This window comes from Odocoileus virginianus, chromosome 18 (assembly GCF_023699985.2).
Source record: "Odocoileus virginianus isolate 20LAN1187 ecotype Illinois chromosome 18, Ovbor_1.2, whole genome shotgun sequence".
Taxonomy (NCBI): Eukaryota; Metazoa; Chordata; class Mammalia; order Artiodactyla; family Cervidae; genus Odocoileus; species Odocoileus virginianus.
Genome location: NC_069691.1, coordinates 8761592 through 8780951, shown reverse-complemented (window position 1 = coordinate 8780951; position 19360 = coordinate 8761592). Strand labels below are relative to the sequence as shown.

Below are 19360 nucleotides of genomic sequence, written 5' to 3'. Positions count from 1 at the left end.
AAATTCATGCTTTTGAACTGTGGTGTTGGGGAAGACTCTTGAGAGACCCTTGGACCGCAAGGAGATTCAACCAGTCCATCCTAAAGGAGATCAGTCCTGGGTGTTCATTGGAAGGACTGATGTTGAAGCTGAAACTCCAATACTTCGTCCACCTCATGCGAAGAGATGACTTATTGGAAAAGACCCTAACACTAGGAGGGACTGGGGGCAGGAGGAGAAGGGGACAACAGAGGATGAGATGGTTGGATGGCATCACCGACTCAATGGACATGAGTTCAAGTAAACTCCGGGAGTTGGTGATGGGCAGGGAGGCCTGGCGTGCTGCGATTCATGGGGTCGCAAAGAGTCGGACACGACTGAGCGACTGACTGAACTGAACTGAACTGAACTGAAGACAGTCGATCTTAAAAGTCCTCATCGCAAGAAAAGAAATTATAACTGTGAGGTGATGGATGTTATCTAGACTTACTGTGGTGATCATTTTGCAATATATACAAACACTGGGTCATTATGTTGTACACCTGAAACTAATATAATGTTACCTGCCACCTGCATCTGCATGCGTGCTCAGTGGTGTCCGGCTCTTTGTGACCCCATGGACTGTAGTCCATCCCGCTCCTCTATGCAAGGAATTTTCCAGGCCATAATATTGAAGTGGGTTGCTGTTTACTTCTCCAGGGGATTTTCCCAACCCAGGAGGGATCAAACCCATGTCTCCTGCACTGGTAGGCGAGTTCTTTATCACTGAACCACCAGGGAAGCACAGGTCTATGTATGAGCCCCTAAGAGTGGTTAAAAAGAGGCTGGAGTCACATATGCTGGAAAGGTTTGAGTGGGGAAGGCTTAAGAGCAATGTAGTTCTGAGCTGACTCTTGAGAGGTGGAGAGATTACAAGGAAAAAAGAAGAGCCAAAGCAAAAGGGAATCGAAACCCAGGACCCCCTGGAGGGACCTGTGATGATTCTGTGTAAAATAGTTGGTGGAATTCTGATCTCTGCAACTTAGGTATCAAGTAAGAAAATTTTCCACGTTGAGACTGTGTAACAATTCCTCTTCATTTGCATTTTACATTGGGGGCTGGGAGGCATAAACACACTGGGCCCCATGAAGAACATATGCACTCCTGCCCCTGCCAGTCATGAAATAAGCTGCAGGCTCCCACCGCCTGCTTGTCTCCAGGGCTGGCAGGGAGCTGAGGCCAACAGGAAGCTCTATCAGACATCTCCAGTGTGGCTTGCAGAGAGAGATACAGTTACCTGCTTGGAGGTAAGCAGCCTCTGCCTTTTGACTCTTCCTTTGACTCTCGTACAAACCTTCCTCCTATCAAGGAAAAGGCCAGATCCTGTGGACATGGTCCAAGATCCCTACAGGAAGTTGGCTTTCTTCAGGCTATGAGTTTGCCCAAAACTCTGCACAAAGAATTATCAACGGGCCTCAAGGGACACTAGTTCATGTCTCTAAACCCTTGTAGTCCTGCTGCCAGTGACAGAGTGGGTTGGCACTCTGCCAAGATGGTACTTTCCTCCAGCAAGAACCAGCGTTAAACCAGAGATCTGAACATCAATTCTCCTAACTTTTGCAAGTCATTATTTTGCCAGTAAATACAAGTTCTCACACTATGCGAAGAATTCAATTTAAAGGAGACCCTCATTCATTTCTATGATCCAGGTCACCCACCTGACTGCCTCTCCCTGTCACTATTTCTCCCTAATATCAGAGAATTGATAAACCACATTTATTTATATTCTCCATAAGGTCTAGAACATAGCCTTTAAGTGCAAAACTAGACACAAGAAATAAGCGTGCAGACTGTTGAATCACCACTGAGGCCCTTACAGTCATCTACAAGTTGTTCTTAGCGGCTGTCTGAGGTAGGATGCACCCTAGACACAATGGGATGTAAACTTTTCAGGGCTCAGAAATGCCCTCTTGGATCAGAGATGCAAACGGTCTGAGTGATCTACAAAAGCACCAACTGATGCCAGAACTTGGGCCAAGGGCTTGTGATTCTTTGCTTATAACTTGTGTTCACAATTCAGAGATTCTGCATTTCCTGAGTTTTCTTCTAAAAAAGGCCAAGTGACACACCTGATTTAAATGAGTGAGGTCCAGACATGGACAGAATGGTTATATGAGCGTTCTGGTAAAGTAACAGATTGTTTAGCCAAAGGGAAAGATACACATTTTATCATGCCTTAAATATTCTTCAGTTACAAGTTAAGACATCTGCTGGTCATACAATCATGCTCAATGTTAATGCCTAGCTGTTTGTAAGGCTGCTTCTATATACTGTGCATGATGAAAAACGTGCTGCCAAGGTACATTCCACATGGTACCAGTTTTATTAGCATCATTTCTGCTTCTGAAAGTTATCAGGAAAGGAGATTATTAGGATATAGGACACAGGATTATTAGGATATGCATTTTAAATACCACTCTTCACTCTTACTGCCATGACAAGCTCCACTAGTTCTTCTGTCATAATTTATCAAAGAATACCTCATAAATTACTTTATTAAAGGTTATTATTTTAAAAGAGCAAAGACTAGTTGACTTTTAATGTAATGATCCATGATAATGTAAACTCTGAATCAATCATTTTCATTTGTAGTTTATCAAACACTGAATACTTTGAAAAACTCACATCCTTAACTAACAAGGACTTAGGAACACACTCTCAGGGATTGATTTCATTTACATATGCCAACCGGGTAAATAAATGTACCAACTCAAAAGACAGGAACTCCAAAGCCTTTATGGAAAAAAAAAATTTGCAAGCCTGGTCTGCATCTCTTTCTTGCCTTGATTATTTAGGAAAAAGCTTGATGTGTTTGACTTCGTATCTCCAGTAGGATCTCATTGATATGTGTCTGAGCTGACATCAACACACATTCAGAACACCTGTGCTAAGCTCCTGTTGCTGGGGTGAGGTGAGAGTGGGAAGGGCCAGGACTGTGAGCTCCCTTGGTTTGAAACATGACTCTTGGGACCTTGGGCAAGTGACTGCACCTCAATTTCCTCATATCTCCCAGGGTTTGAGAGGACAGAATGGAATGATGCATGCAAAGCGCTCAGCTGTGACCCCAGCACAGCTATCTATAGTCTGCTATCAGACATGGCAAAATTGCTATGTAAGAACCTCCTGGTAAGGTGATCACTGACTTCAAATCCTTAGCCAAACTATAAATCTAGTAAGATCTATTTCCTGAAATTGCACAAAGTTAATCTATCCATGGTTTCAAGACCAGATACATCTGATTTATAAAAAACTGGAAAAATCATCCATGTTTCTGCCAAATGCTTAGAGTCAGTTTCTTCCTAAGAGTCTCCACATGTTAAGGGGGAGGTCTTCAAAATCTCTATAAACGGTTAATACTCATAATCGGCCCACCCAAAACGACTGTTCTCTTGCTCTCTGTACATCCCCTGCTGGGCCAGTGTCTGCTTGAATCCGCTACTCACATGACTGACCTTCCCTCTGAATCACAGAACCTAAACAGTAAATGTCTGCATACTTGCCCCTAGGCCTCAGCTAGTGATTGTTCTAATCTGTGGATCAGAACATCTCCACTGTGATAGTTATCCAAGGGCCTCCAGAGAAGGGCACACCCATCTGCTTTCCCTGGTAACTGATGAGCCGACCTGATGTAAATCCCCCTTGTAATGGTTGGCCTCCCTCCACCCTTGGGTAGAGAAGACTGCTCTGTCCCGCCTGCTGTCTGCCGCCACAGTAGGGTATCGCTCCAGGGCCCCTGAACTTCAGATGTGTGAGATTCCCCCATCTATGAAACCATCAAGATGTCTCTGTTGCTGACTCAGGGCTGTTGCCTTATTCCTGGGACTGGCAAATACTGGGCTTGTAGGTGTGCAGTCCAACACCTCTCAACCCCAGAGTAAACCAAGAAAACAACTGGTTAATATATAAGTGGAGCATGTGGAATGAGAAATAATCAAGGACAGCTCCCTAGCCATCCTGCTTCTGCTATCCAAACTGACAACAGGAAGAGAAATAATAAAGATACTAAGCTTGGTCGGACAGATATCATTTCCTCTGTAATTTTCTTAGTCTTTGCAAATATTTGCAAGTGATTACTGGAGATCAAATTTGGCAAACTCTTTAGGCTTGAAGACAGCTCCTGAAGGTTTTAACAGTATAATTTCTACCTGTGCATGAACTGATGTCTTCTACCTGCACGGGATGTTTAGAGAAGCAAAGAAACATAGCACATTTGCCTGTGACCTCCGGGTCTAAGGTTTCTAGCAGAGATGAGGTCACAGAGCAGGCGGGCCCTTCTGCAAAGAACTCGTGCAGACCAGAGCGTGTTGTAGGAGAGCAGGGAGCAGAGAAAAGGGAAGACAGAGATTGGAGGGACAGGGCAAGGAGAAGCAGTCACCCTCAGACCAAGGAGACCCCAGAGCCTCAACACAGGTGAGAAGAAATACGACAAATGACGCAGAAGCCCACAGTCCCACAGCTTGCAGAAGACAGGACGACTTCCTTTCCTATTTTCTAATATTTTACGTCAGGGCTTCTCTGGTGGCTCAGTGGTAAAGAAACAAGTGACCAAAGAGCAACCTCCTTTCAAAGACTATTTTACAGCACACTGGTCTTGCTATTGTTTAATTTCAATAGTTAAAACATACCCTGTGCTCCAAGTCCTACTAATTGTATGCTTAATGTCAGTGAGCCAAAGTCTATCCTTAACTAATATATGCGAATTCCTTCTTTTTTTCCCCACAGTGTTAGTTGCTCAGTCGTGACTTTTTGCGACTTTGTGGATTATAACCCGCCAGGCTCCTCTGTCCAGAGGATTCTCCAGGCAAGAATACCGGAGTGAGTTGCCATGCCCTCCTCCAGGGGATCTTCCCCATCCAGGGACTGAAGCAGGTCTCCTGCACTGCAGGCAGATTCTTTACCGACTGAGTCATCAGAGAAGCCTATAGTAAGTAAGTGTTAGTCGCTCAGTCGTGCCTGACTCTCTGTGACCACATGGACTGCAGCCCACCAGGCTCCTCTGTCCATGAGATTTTCCAGGCAAGGATACTGGAGTGGGTTGCCATTTCCTTCTCCAGGGGATCTTCCCAACCCAGGGATCGAAACCGGGTCTCCTGCACTGCAGGCAGATTCTTTACCGACTGAGCTACAAGGGAAGCCCAGAGAAGCCTATAAGGCTCCTCAATTACTGAGCTAGGATTCAGACAGTTAATGCCTTGAGTAGTCACACCATTGACTTTTCGATTCACTGACCTTCCCCCCATATTTCCTGTAATCCATCCACACCTCAAACTGAAAAAGGTTTCTGCAGACTGTACTAGAGCTGTTAGCAAGGAGCAAAGTGTGTTTGAGTGCCAGCCTTCTTTATTTCACTTGTTCACTTTCTGATTCTACAGTTGATGAATAGTGACCTGGCCAAATTGCTGGAGAAGTTGGATAAAAAGAAATAGAAACAGGCTGTCAGGATGTAAGGTAAGAGATTAAAATGAAAACAGGCATGGACAATACAACTGAGCTTGTAAACACTGAATAGCCTGAAAAGGTCCAAGGAAGATTTGACTGATCTACACAAAGCAATCACGTACACATTAGTACATCAGATTGAATCTGAACAAATTCCTAGTGTGTTAGTAAAGTCTGGGAAAAACAGGAGTAAAATGAAATAAACTAAGCAATTAAGTAAAATATCTCCTTGGCTGACTTAAAATTTTTTCAGGGTCAAATTTGGCCCAGAAGCATGTGGTTGCTTAATCCTTTGCCCAACGCAATAGGTGTGAGATAGGAATTTGGTTTGTCTTGTGTTCACAGAGATAAGCTCAAAGAACTCATATGGACTGCATTTTTGAGCCTTGTTCAATGGGGTCACTACCTGACCTGACTCATCCCTGATCATACATCAAAGGTCTTGTCATTAACTCTTGGTTCCTAAGCCTTTTCTCTCTTCCACTGCAGAAGGATCAGACAATAGGTAAAAATGGAGAATTAAGATAGGAAATAAGTCTGGAATTGGAGCAGATAAACTGAACACATAACAAAAAAGTTACAGAGAAAGGAGATGTAATGTATTGACTTTAAAGTTTTCTCAAAAGGAATATATATTCTAAAACTAAGCCCTTTGTACAGTAAGTTTGGAGTATTATATTTCTAAGGCTTTTTTTTTTTAAACATCTTTAAACAATAATAATTTGTCATGTAATTAACAGGGTTTTAAAAATATTTAGTCTTATTTTCAGGGACAATATTTGATGAAACATTTCAGACTGTGACATGTATTTTTGACTATATGAATGTTATTATTTATTTTGTATAAGGTTTAATCATATTAATAACAACTAATATTTGTTTAGCGTGCATATATACTAGACATTATTCAAAGGACTTTAGTATGTGAAAGGAGTTGGCAGTCTTTTCTGTAAAGGACTAGACAGTAAATATTTTAGGCTTTGCAGGACACACTGTCTCTATTGTAACAACTGCCCATGGAGCAGGAAAGCATCTGTAGACAATATATAAATGTATGAGTGAGGATAGGTTCCAATAAAACTAAGTTTTATAATCATTTTCATGTGTCACAAAATATTATTATTATTTTGACTTTTTTCCTAACCATTTACAAATGTAAAAGCCAATTTTAGCTTGCAAGGTGTACATGAACAGATGGTGGGCTGGATTTGGCCTAAGGGCCAGTCTGCTGACCCTTGGTGTAGAACAGTATTTAATTCTCACACCAACCCTAAGCAGAAGGCATTGTTGTGATTCCTGTTTTCTAGGTGGGGAGACTGATAAAAAGCAAGTTAAAGTAACACACCTAGTATGTAGTTACAAAACTATTTGAATCATTAGCAAATTTATATCTATATGTTTTATATTCAAGTTCAGAAAATTTACAATGTATGACAAAGCACATATATCTTTGCTATAATATCCTTCACCTTATATTTTCCTCCCTATTTACCTTTTTTTCTATAATTTTTAGTTAGATACTGAGGTTCTAAATTTATTTTCCTTTTCTTCTCCCCAGGAAAAAGTTTCCATTTTCTTTCTTTCTACAGCATGGAGGGTAAAATGTGAGAAAGACATTCAGTGTTTTAATTCATTTGCTTGATTTTCAGTGTCAGGGCAGTAGATCTATTTACTCAGATGTTGCACACATGTAAAAATGCCTTTCCAGTTGTTTTAACACCATACATCTGGCATTTCAAGCCAATAAAGTTATTGTGAAATAGTCCTCATTCGAAGATGGAGATATATTTTTCATATTACTTTAAGTAGCTTCTTAAAAAAGTTAACTCTACAAACATTCTTAGTTAATAAGAAAACATTATTAAGGATCTATGTGTAGATTGGCTCTGTCTCTGCTTTTACTCTTTTCTTCCAGAGGACCGAAGACAATGTGAGGGAGGGCAGGGAAAACAAACACACAAAATTCAAACCACTCAACTGCGGTTTGTGTGTCTACTAAAACATGATTATAAGATGTTAAGGTAAACTTTTGGTCAAAATTCTGTTGCATGCATTATCTGTAGTTTTCAGTGATCTGTTTGATCCTTGTTCTATTCTGTGCTTTTATTTTGACACTGCACACTAGAATGAGGTCTTGGCACCTTTTAAAAGCAGTGTTTACTGTCTGCTTAAAAAAAAAAAAATCAGTATCCTCATCTTGAATGACTTATTTGGAGGCACAAGAAATTCACCAGATGAATTTCACCCAACAATGTGGGCCAATTCAAGAGATCACTCCTTGGAAAACAGTAAAGTACTCAATTATGCTTAAGACTAAAAATCTTTAAGAAACAATAGGCTCTTTCCCTTTTGTAATTCCCAGCATTTTGTATAATATGCACATGACAGGAATTAACAGGAGGTACAAAGGATATATTATAAAATTTATAAAGATTAAGTATTTTTCCATCAAAAAAGCATTAATTCCACCAATGAAAAACTGAAAACTGGTTCTAAATTGCTAAAGTGGAAAGTTTCGTTATTCTGTCCTAGAGAAGAGTTTGCTTCTTCTCTTTGCTCTTTATTCTGACAAAACCTTGATGAATGATTTTAAAACATTTTTAATAAAATGTTTTTTTATAAAACATTTGCAATATAATCTTATTACTAAACTGGGCAATCAGACAAAAAATTTAAAGTATCAATGTTCTACTAAGTACAGAAAATTATTCTGCAGGTGATGAGAAGTTGTAATATCTCTCCCAGAAACTAATAACCAGGTGAGATCCAGAGACAAGTCCAACAAAAACACCATTTGAATAAAACTAACAGAAACCTTAAAAACATACAGGATCAGCTTCTTTTACAGTGAAAAAGAGGTGGGAGGTGTGGGTGGACAATTCAAGTATCATGAAGAAAGCAACTTTGAAAGACATGAAGGAAGACTTGGAAAGACAAGCACATGAGCAAACAGCAATTCACACGGGAAAATCTGTGCCTGTGGTCACAGACACACCATCGTTAGACTCACATGGAGTTACCACGGAGATTCAGTGGGAGAGGGCACATGACTGGCACACAGCCTTGAAAGAGTACATCCAAAGTAAAACCTTTGTGGTTAAGTAACTTCTTAGGTATCTGGACAATACAAAGGTGTTAAGAAATTTGTGAACCCACGATCCTATTGCGTTGGAGACTTGAAGACAGATAAAAGGAGAAACAATTAGAACTAATTCTACAGTTGAAAAGGACCAGATGAGGGAAATGGACACCACAGATCTTGAAAGTGCCAGAGACTGAGTGAGGCAACAATAGTTTAAGGATGGATGTGTGTTGTAAACTGGCTGACACTCAGTTGACGGTGAATGTCCACTGTGTCTGATCGTCTCTTCAGATTGACTGGTAGCTGAATTGTACCAAACTTGTCAAATATTCAATACATTTCTAAGGTTTTGCAAGTTTATAAGCTATAAATTTCATTCAACTCTAAGAACATCTGAAATCCCCCAATCTGTCCTCCACCCCACCAATATTTTCAGCTTCCTGCATGCATGCTTAAATCATTTTAGCTGTGTCCAACTCTGTGTGACCCCATGGACTAAGCTGCCAGGCTTCTCTGGTTATGGAATTCTCTAGGCAAGAATACTGGAGTGGGTTGCCATGCCCTCCTCCAGGGGATCTTCCAGACCCAGGGACTGAACCTGTGTCTCTTCTGTCTCCTGCATTGGCAGGTGGGTTCTTTACCACTAGTGCCACCTGGGAAGCCCCTGCTGCTGCTGCTGCTGCGTCGCTTCAGTCGTGTCCGACTCTGTGCGACCCCATAGACGGCAGCCCACCAGGCTCCCATGTCCCTGGGATTCTCCAGGCAAGAACACTGGAGTGGGTTGCCATTTCCTTCTCCAATGCATGAAAGTGAAAAGTGAAAGTGAAGTCGCTCAGTCGTGTCCGACTCTTAGCGACCCCATGGACTGCAGCCTATCAGGTTCCTCTGTCCAAGGGATTTTCCAGGCCAAGAGTACTGGAGTGGGTTGCCAGTGCCTTCTCTGGGGAAGCCCCTAAAGCCAAGTAAATGAGTAAGAACTATTCCTGATCTAGCTCTGAGCCTCCAGTGGAAGTTCAGAAACAAAGTAGAATCGATTTTGGGTGATAGTGACCATGTGCTCATTCATGGCTGTGATAAAAGAAGAGGGGCATAAGTCTCATACATGTATGTTTGCATGACTTTAGGAGTTTAATGAAATTAGGATGAGGGTGGATGGTGGAAATTACATGAAGACTAATCAAAATGAAACACCAACAAAGTCTAATGAAAAAACAGAAACAAATCCAGCTGCAGATGTGTTAAGAACATATGTTAGATACGTCATGTCTGCACTGACCCAGAAAGGATGCTGAAAGTTGCACACCTTTTCATATGTCAGGCAGGCTGAGACTCTATCAGTGCTAACTTTCCACTGAGAACAGAAGACTGGAACTGTACTGGTCCTTGGAGAGGGAGAAGAACCCAGTGGAGTCAAGCTCTACAACTCATGGCTGTATGGAAACTGGGACTGGTGATAGGAACAGCAGGGTTATGCCATTTTTATACTTCTCAAACCTGGACTCCTAACTCAGAGAACTGCCTGGAGAGGAGGCATGGAGCAGAAAGCTGTTACTATTTCATTATGGTAAAATATGGGCTTTCCGGGTGGCTCAGTTGTAAAGAATCTGCCTGCCAAGCAGGAGATGCAGGTTCGATCCCTGGGTCAGGAAGATCCTCTGCAGAAGGAAATGGCAACTCACTCCAGTACTCTTGCCTGAGAAATCCCATGGACAGAGGAGCCTGGCGGGCTATAGTCTATGGGGTTGCAAAAAGAGTCAGGTATGACTTAGTGACTAAACAACAATAACTATAAAACACCTAGGAATTCTAAACCTTTGAAAAAAATTTCCAGCATGAAAGAGAAACCTAAGCGAAGAGACAGAGAGGAAGAAAAAGAAGGAAAGAAGAAAAAGAAACCTTAGGTAAGAAATCAATGGAAAAAACTGAAAACACATTGAAAAGGGGGGAAAAAAAAACCCTCAGGAAGACATTCCTGAAACTAAAAGGATACTAAATTAAAAGGGAACATATGGAGAATAAAAAGAGCTCTGAGAGGTTTTTATAACAGAAAATCTAAGAAAGCTAAAATACAAACAATCAAAAAAGATAGTTGGGAAGATAGCTTCAGAAAATTTGTCAGGCAGTAAAAAGAAATAGAAAAATTGGAGAGAAAAGTTCAGAAAAATAAAAAGCAAAAGTAGTTCTCCATTTAGTCAAAAGAAGCTATAGCAAAAGAAAACAGAAAATTTTCATGTGAGTTCTAAGTAAAATTTCTTATAATTAAATTTCTAGGTAAAAGGGTCCCAGAAGGGCTGAGGGGAGGAGAGGTAAGAAGAGAGCTGCAGCAAAGCATATCTTTCCTCAGGTTTGAGAAGACCTAGGATAAGCAGAAGTTTCCAAACCTTCCATAGGAAACACTGCATGTAAAGAATACGGAAGCAGCGGAGCCATGGGTTTCTGAAAGGGAATACAGGCAGACAATGGCATATTTTCAGAATGGTTTCTATCTGAGAATTCTATACTCAGCCAGAAGAGCAATCAAATTTGAGGTCAGAATATGGACATTTTTAGAATGGATGGACTTTTAAAACTATCTCCCTCAGACTCTTACTCAGAAAGCTACAGGAGGATATGCCCCAGTAAAATAAGGAAATAAATCAAGAAAAAAGGCGACACTGGATCCAGAAACAAGGTACTCAACATAGGAAAGATGTTGTGATCTCCTAAGATGATGGTGAAACAAAGTTCCAGTATATGTGCATAAGATGTAGCTGGTCATGATTAGAAAAGGGGGACAAAGGAAACTAGAAAGGAGATCTTCAATTAAAAGAAAAAAAAGGAGCTGATATGTTATCAGATATGTTAATGATGTTTTTGTAAGATTTCAAAGATCTGTTGATGAATTAGAAAAAAAATCAGTAACATACACAAACACAAAGAAAATAAAAGAAAAATATAAGGCAATTATTAACTCCAAAGAAAGTTTATCACAAAATGATTGAAACCACAATCTACTATTAATACTTACTCATCAATGAACAATGCTTATATTGCCACACAGTGTAAACACTGAATTATACGAAAATTGTGCTATGCAAATGTGGAAAGTATGGGAGAAGAAATGGGCTAGGTGTGCTAAGACAGTATGATTTTTATCCACCATAACAGAAGGAAAATAAACTTAACAAATCAACAAATAGTGGTATAAATACAGCACTTAGAATTATGAGGGAAATAACAAAAAACAAGAGAGAAGAGTTGACAGTAGTGTATCTGGTTATCAGACTGGTGGTGGGTTGTCAGCTGAGGAAGTGCTATTTTTAAAATTATACCCTAAGTTCTTCAGCTTTGTCACCATTACTGATTTAAAAATACAAACTAAATTTTAAACTAAATAGAAAAAAAAAGATGTACTAGTTCATGTGGAAAAAATAAAGTTCTGGGAAGATGTACACAAAACGGCTTAGTATTCCTCTAAACTTAGAAATGAAGAATATTGAGTAAGAATATGAAGCAATTTTTACTCTCTTTTATAGTCATCTGTGTATAAAGAATTTTAAATGGTGAACATGTATTCCCTTTGGTTATTAAAATGGTAAAAAGTGGACTAATATACTTTAGGAAATTAATAATATAATTATTTTATATTAAAAAAGTAATATAAAAATAAAAAAGCAAGAAATCCAAGGAAAAGACAAGCCCATTGCTAGATAAATGTCACACACAAAACCAGACCTTTTAACTTCTACTTTGCTCTTGATTACTCTGTCAAGGAGACAACATACAGAAAAAGGCAAAGAGAAGATCAATAAGAAGAAAATAAGACTGGCAGGGAGATTATGAGAGAGCACTCTAATTGCTTCAAATGAGATCAAATCTCTAGCTGGAGAGATGACATTCTAAGGCAATACATCAATCTGGTTTTAGTTATTACTGTCCTCATGAATACCAGTTTATAACATTAGCAAGACCAGCACGGAGTGAGTCCAAGCTATTCAGAAAACCTTAGGCATTCTGGGGGCAACATGAAAGTCCATGCGCCTATCCAGAGGGCCTCCGAGACAACAGCAAGGGTAGGCGAGGTAGGATTAGAGATCAGCCCCCTGATTCTATGAATGTGCCTAAAACTGGCAGTTCCTGTGCAGGAACTTATTTCCTGAGCATATGCTTTCTGCCAGGTGGTTCACACGCTACCTCAATTAATTCACAAAGCCTTTTTCCCACGGCACAGATGGAGAGACCTGAGGCCCAACTCTGAACTTCCCTGGCTGCTGCTGCTGCTGAGTTGCTTCAGTCGCGTCCGACTCTGTGCGACCCCATAGACGGCAGCCCGCCAGGCTCGGCCATCCCTGGGATTCTCCAGGCAAGAACACTGGAGTGGGTTGCCGTTTCCCTGGCTACTAGGTCCATGCTTTTCCAATGCAGCCACGTTGGATATCAACTGGAGAATAATTTTTTAACAGAATTCTCATTCAAAGGGCTTTCCCAGGTGGCACTAGTGGTTGGTAAAGTACGTGCCTGTCAATGCAGGAGGCATAAGAGATGCGGATTCTATTCCTGGGTCAGGAAGATCCCCTGGAGGAGGGCATGGCAACCTATTCCATTATTCTTGCCTGGAGAATCCCTTGGACAGAGGAGCCTGGCAGGCTACAGTCCATGGGGTCGCAAAGAGTCGGACACCACTGAAGCAACTTAGCATGCACGCATGCATTCTCATTAAAAAGTAACACGTTTAAGCTGCTAGTGAACGTTCCCCATGTTTCGATCTAGCCAGACACTGGTACAGAGACGGGTGTGAGCGACAGTCTAGAGCTCAGGGCCACTTTGAGGGAAGTCCATTCACTTCTAGAGGCCCCAGTTTCCTGCTCTAGAGGCCCGTCTAGTTAACATTTCAAGATGAAACAACGTTCAGTGAAAGAAATACTAACAGGATAAATATTTCCAGCTTTTATTTTTAAATGGACTATTTCAATACTTAACCTTTTCTTTTAAATCTATGTCTCACTGCACTTCAAACAGTATCTTTTTGTAATGCCATCATTTCAAGGAGCTGAACATCTAACACCTAGGCCATGAAAGTATAGTCAATGACTGAGACTTTCCTTAAATGCTCTGGAAAGATCAAAGGATTCACTGCCATTCTGGGAAAAGGAAACAGATGTACCTAGCACTTGCTTCTTCCCTGACACCCCTAATTAACTTTAAAGGACAAGTACAAAAAGCTTTGTAGAGCTGATGCCTTAAGCAGGCACTACAGTAAAGTGGGGCATGAATTGCCTCCCATTCAACAACTGTGAAGGGTGATGAGCGGGTCAGTTTTGAACAGCCCTGCCCAGTAGGCTGCATAGTAGAATTTACCATGACTCTAGGGCTTTGGTATTTTTGAAAACACTGGGTAATAGAAAAACTTAATTAACCCTTCTTTGCTCAAGCTCCCAACCCTTCCTAGTTTTAGAGAAAATGTCAAATGTTCCTGCATAAAAAGAATTTGGAAATCAATGGCACAACATGCACAGGACAAATGTTTAATAAGTTTCATAGTAAATACATGTAAGTGTTAATAAGTGGTGATTATATTAATAAGTGGTGACTGGTTCACTAGTGTGGGAATCAAGTGTCCCACATGGTCTAGGCACAGTGGCTGGTGTTGTATCAGGATTGTTTCTGTTATTATAGTCAGATGCCTCCCGTTTTAAAAAGTTGAGCACAGGGATGGCCAGATTCCTCAGGGCAAGCTGGAGACTGGGTAAGCAGGGAGGAGGCCTGAGATGAGGAAGGACCCTTGGATCCTTGCTGCTGACATTTCCAAAGGCTGGTGTATCCAACGCTCTTGGCTCCTCCATTCCCCTAGTTCTCAGCCTCTGCATTTGGGAAGAACAGGGGTCCTCACTCTTCACACTGCCCCCTAGACTCTCCACACTATGCGTGGCTTTGGCATTCTTCTCCTCTCTCCCCACCGGCCTGTGCCCCTTTCCTGTTTGTAGCCCAGTCATATTGGTACCAGCCCCTTGTCGGGGAAAAGGCTCAGCCATATAGGAGCAACGAGCTGATGATGCCAACTAGACCCTCACAAAGCAAGGCTCCTGGGTGTTCATCCCAGTGTACCCCTTGTCAGGATTCCCTTAACCAGGTAACAGAACGTTTTCAAGAAAAACAAGCAGCAAGCTTTAAATATGTTAGCAGGTCCTTCTCATCATTCCTTTGCTCTCAGTTTCTTAGGATCATGTATGTATGGAAAGAAGCTCCTGATGAGAATGGAATTACTTTAGAAACATTTATTTACATAAATGATAGGCTAAGAGTGGATCATTGTTCTCTAGTCACTGATACTGGGCCTTAGATGGGTCTTCCAGACCAACAGTTGTGGATATAATTCCACTTATTATGTACACAGTTGAAAGAAAGAAATGGACATTTCTCTAAAACAATGTTTTGCAAACATTATTAAGAAATTTGGTAAGAAATACAGTTGATACAGCAATCCAGTAACAAACGCACACAGAAACCACACAATTGAAGTTGAAGTTTCACATAACAGTATTTTTCCTTATAATATGCAATGTACTCTCCTCTACTCAATTGCATTCTGTCTTCTCTAGGCTATTCCGACCACTTGTGTTTAAAAAAAAAAAATGCTGAACAAGATCCATTAAAGTGATTTTATACTCAGTGGTGGGTCTTGATGTGCTGAAGAAAAATTATTGTAGGTATTCTGTATTTCTTCACTAATTTGGACTGTTGTCTCCTCAATCATAATATAGTAGCAAATATTTTGCAACACTGGGCTAAAAATCTCTAGCCAAATGGATACACAGGTTTGAAATCTTGCAGTAGACTTTCTGACTGGCAAAAGCATAGATGATTCAGTCACAACTAAATCATCTTTAAAAAAAAATACTATTAAAATTTCCACGAAAATTAGCTGCAAACATTTTCCTTTTATAAATGCCAAATTAACATTACATTAAAGAAGTAATCTTACAATTCTTTTCTATCAATGTGGAAAAATTCCTAATGCATAGACTAACAACTTACTGTACTGATCCTTGTATTTGTTAGATTATCAAGAACAGATGTTTTGGATACTCAATCTTAAATGTAAAATCGGAAAAATATTCCAGCAAGCAAAGGAACCTGCCTCTTCCCAACAGTTTAAATCCTAATGTAGCTTTACTTATGGAGAAGGAAATGGCAACCCACTCCAGCGTTCTTGCCTGGAGAATCCCAGGGACGGAGGAGCCTGGTGGGCTGCCATGCAGAGAGTCAGACACGACTGAAGCGACTTAGCAGCAGCAGCTCTACTTAACTAGCAAATATAAGGACTTCCTTGGTGCCCAGTGGTTAAAGAATCTGCCTTGCAATGCAGGGGACATAGGTTTAATCCCTGGTTGGGGGGCTAAGATCCCACATGCCATGGAGCAAATAAGCCTGCGTGCTACAACTACTGAGCCTGTGCACTGCAACTAGAGAGCCTGCAGGCTGCAAGAAAACATCCCACATGATGCAACAAAGATCATATGTGCTGCAACTAAGGCCCAATGTAGCCAAATAAATCAAAGAAACCAATTAGCAAACACAGATGCTGTGCTATGCTTAGTTGCTTAGTCACGTCCGACTCTGAGACCCCATGGACTGTAGCCCGCCAGGCTCCTCCGTCCGTGGGGATTCTCCAGGCAAGAACACTGGAGCAGGTTGCCATGCCCTCCTCCAGGGCATCTTCCCAACCCAGCGATCAAACCCAGGTTTCCCACATTGCAGGCAAATTCTTTACCCTTTGAGCCAGCAGAGAAGCCCATGAATACTGGAGTGGGTCGCCAATCCCTTCTCCAGGGGTTCTTCCCAACTCAGGAATCGAACCGGGGTCTCTTACATTGCAGGCGGATTCTTAATCAGCTGAGGTACCAGGGAAGCCCAAATACAGATGGGGAATTAATAAAAACATTTTAAAAGTAAAGAGGCTTTTGTGATAATAAACCCCATTGATAATCATCAGACTATCATCAGTATGTAGCTTAGAAAAAGAAAGAATATGAATCAGTCAAGGTCATTCCCAAGATGGTATGCAGAGGCTGACCCCAACACACTCTAGCCAAAGGCAGTGGGCTCAACTTTCCCTGAATAGGCCTATATATATTTTTTGATTTATTGCCTGTATCTCCATCATTCTGATTGGAATATCTTTAATTCTTATCTCCCTCTTTTGAAAGTTTCAGCTTAAAAGCCACCTTTTTCTTGAGGCCTGCTCATTCATCAAGCTGGAAAAAGATCTCTGAAATCACACATGGTTTGTTAACATCACTTGTGATATCAACGCCCTTGACAAATTTCCTTACATTTATTCACATATATGTTACGTCAATGCAGACAGACCAGGAGCTTCTTGGAGGGTAAAACCTGTGTCTTACTTCTTATTTCTCCCCAAACCCAAACACCACCGCATCATGGCAGGTGAACAAGAAGTCTTTTGGGTGAGCGTATGTTTTGAATAGGGCTGAAAAATGGCACATACCTAAACCAGTGGCAGTAATTCAACTCTAAAGCAGCTGAAAACCATGCTCACTCATAAGTCTAATAAAGGGAGACCGGCACTGCTTTGCCTCTCCCAGTTTTCCCCTTCAGGTGTGCTCTTTTACCAATCTCTTTCCCTTCATAGTCTTTATACACCAGGTGACATGTACAGTCAGGAGAATCCCATTTAGCAATCAGAGGTGCTTAAGGGTGCTATTACGCACTTGCTTTCAATATTATTCCAGAAACGGGAATCAGTAATATTCTACTTTTCCCCCCAAACCCACTGCCTCATACCTTGATTTTGGAGGAGTCTATCTAGCTATCTTTGTGGTCTTACCTTGCTGAGGTCTGTGGTGATTGGATAAATGATGAGGAGGGGCTACCAAAAAAACCCAGAACTATTCCAGAGTGGGATGGGTGTCTTCTCTGATTGAACACTTGGCCCTGAAGGAGTCTTGTACTGACATCTCACTCCAGGTGAGCCCGGCGTGTAACCAGTAAAATGAACAAGCAGATGCTATAATCGTCACTTAAGCAACCTGAATGCACTTTGAGGTAGCTTATAATGGGGGTGGGATAGGTGGGTGGGCGGAGAGAAGGGTTTAGAGCCTTGACCTCACTCAAAGTAATGCTGCCACCCTGTGGATACCACGAGTCAATCTGTGTCTGAGTCCACAGCTCTCCCTTCTCCTTCGTAATAAACAAGGAAGACCTTCTGTTTCCTGTAATTTCAATTTGATGGCTGTTGCCAGGACAACTAGGAAACGAGGCAAGGAACAGACAGACCTCCAAAAAAAAAAAAAAAACACCCTCCAAAAAAACAAGCCATCCAAGTGAAATTATTACATTAATTCTAACAGGAACTGTAGCTCTGCCAAGAGCAATGTAAAATGGAATAAGAAATGAGGTGCCACGGTCCTGCTATATGATGGTTGCAGGTCTGCTGTGCCCGCATTCAGGCAGTGAGAGAGACTCGTACATGAGTGCTAGTAAAGGCTGCGCTAGGAAGCGGATGACTAAGTCTTACACACCGAGAAGGAAAGGATCATTTCAAAAAAACCTGAAGTCATCTGTAAGTTAATCACCATGGCATGTGTTTCTGTTTGCAGCTGAACTGTCAGACAGACAATGAAACAAACGGCTTACAAAGGTCTCTCTGCAAAACTGGAATAACTGCACCTCAGTAAAAAACGACAGGAGCCTTCCAAAATACTACAGAATTTGAAAAACTGAAGATAAAGTACTCCAGTGGTTCATTAAGAGCCTTATTGGAGTGACATTCTTGAGACTTAGGAGCGTCTCATCCATTGATGGGGCTTCCTTGGTGGCTCAGACGGTAAAGCGCCTGTCTGCAGTGGAGGAGACCCGGCTTCGATCCCTGGGTTGGGAAGATCCCCTGGAGAAGGAAATGGCAGCCCACTCCAGTCCTCTTGCCTGGAAAATCCCATGGACCCGGAGCCTGGTAGGCTACCGTCCATGGGGTCGCAAAGAGTCGGACACGACTGGACGACTTCACTTTCACATGCCATTGGTGGGTGACAGGAACTAGCATTGGGCAGGTGAGCAGGTTCTCAGTAAATGTTTCCTAATCAATGACAGGCCAGCCTGATAAAAGGTTTGATAGGATGATGTGGTCAGTGCTTTACACTCCCACTCAAGCATTAAGAAATAAATAGGAAGGAACACTGAGTCCATTCAGACCCAATCTCCTCTGTTTACCAGAGCTCCAACTGCAACTTGCAAGGCTGAAGAGCTGGCTCAAAAACCCACAAAGCATTTCTGGCAAAACCAAGACGGGAACTGGTTTTCTCACCCTTCGCTCCAAGGCTCTCTGCTTCCTTGTTCTGTTACGTAGAACAGTGTCTGTTGTTAAACTCTGTAACCCTTGTGCAAACTTGCTGGCTTTCTATAGATGTTATTCTGCCTATGATTTTTGTTTTACTTATTCCACAGTGATTTTAAATTGAGGGCAATTTAAAAATTAATGTCATTATAGATGGATTTGTTGCGGACTTTTTTTTTCCATAAATAGGTAGAGTAGGGAATTTAAGTCCAGTTTTGGAGTGACATTGCTTAGACATATACTTGAGATACACATTCTTCAGTATGACTATGGAGAGGTGGTATACTCATTAATTTATACGTGTGTGTGTGTTTTGACAAAGTATTCAGGGTAAAATATGAAATAGCTACAAAAGGTACATCTTAGTATTCACTTTTTACTAGTCTAAAATGTTTTCTTGGCTTTGATGATGGATGGTGGTTCTTTTATGAAATCAACAGTCACGCTTATTTTGCCTATGGACAGCTCTGTGGACGCCACTCCTTTCA

General features: G+C 41.3%; 1 protein-coding gene across 2 annotated transcripts in view; it reads right to left on the bottom strand.

The window, feature by feature from the left end:
• The window catches only part of LOC110145442 (guanine nucleotide-binding protein G(q) subunit alpha), a 303045-nt gene that overhangs the window by 20295 nt on the left and 263390 nt on the right, over positions 1 to 19360 (bottom strand). The gene's annotated exons all lie outside the window — the stretch shown is intronic.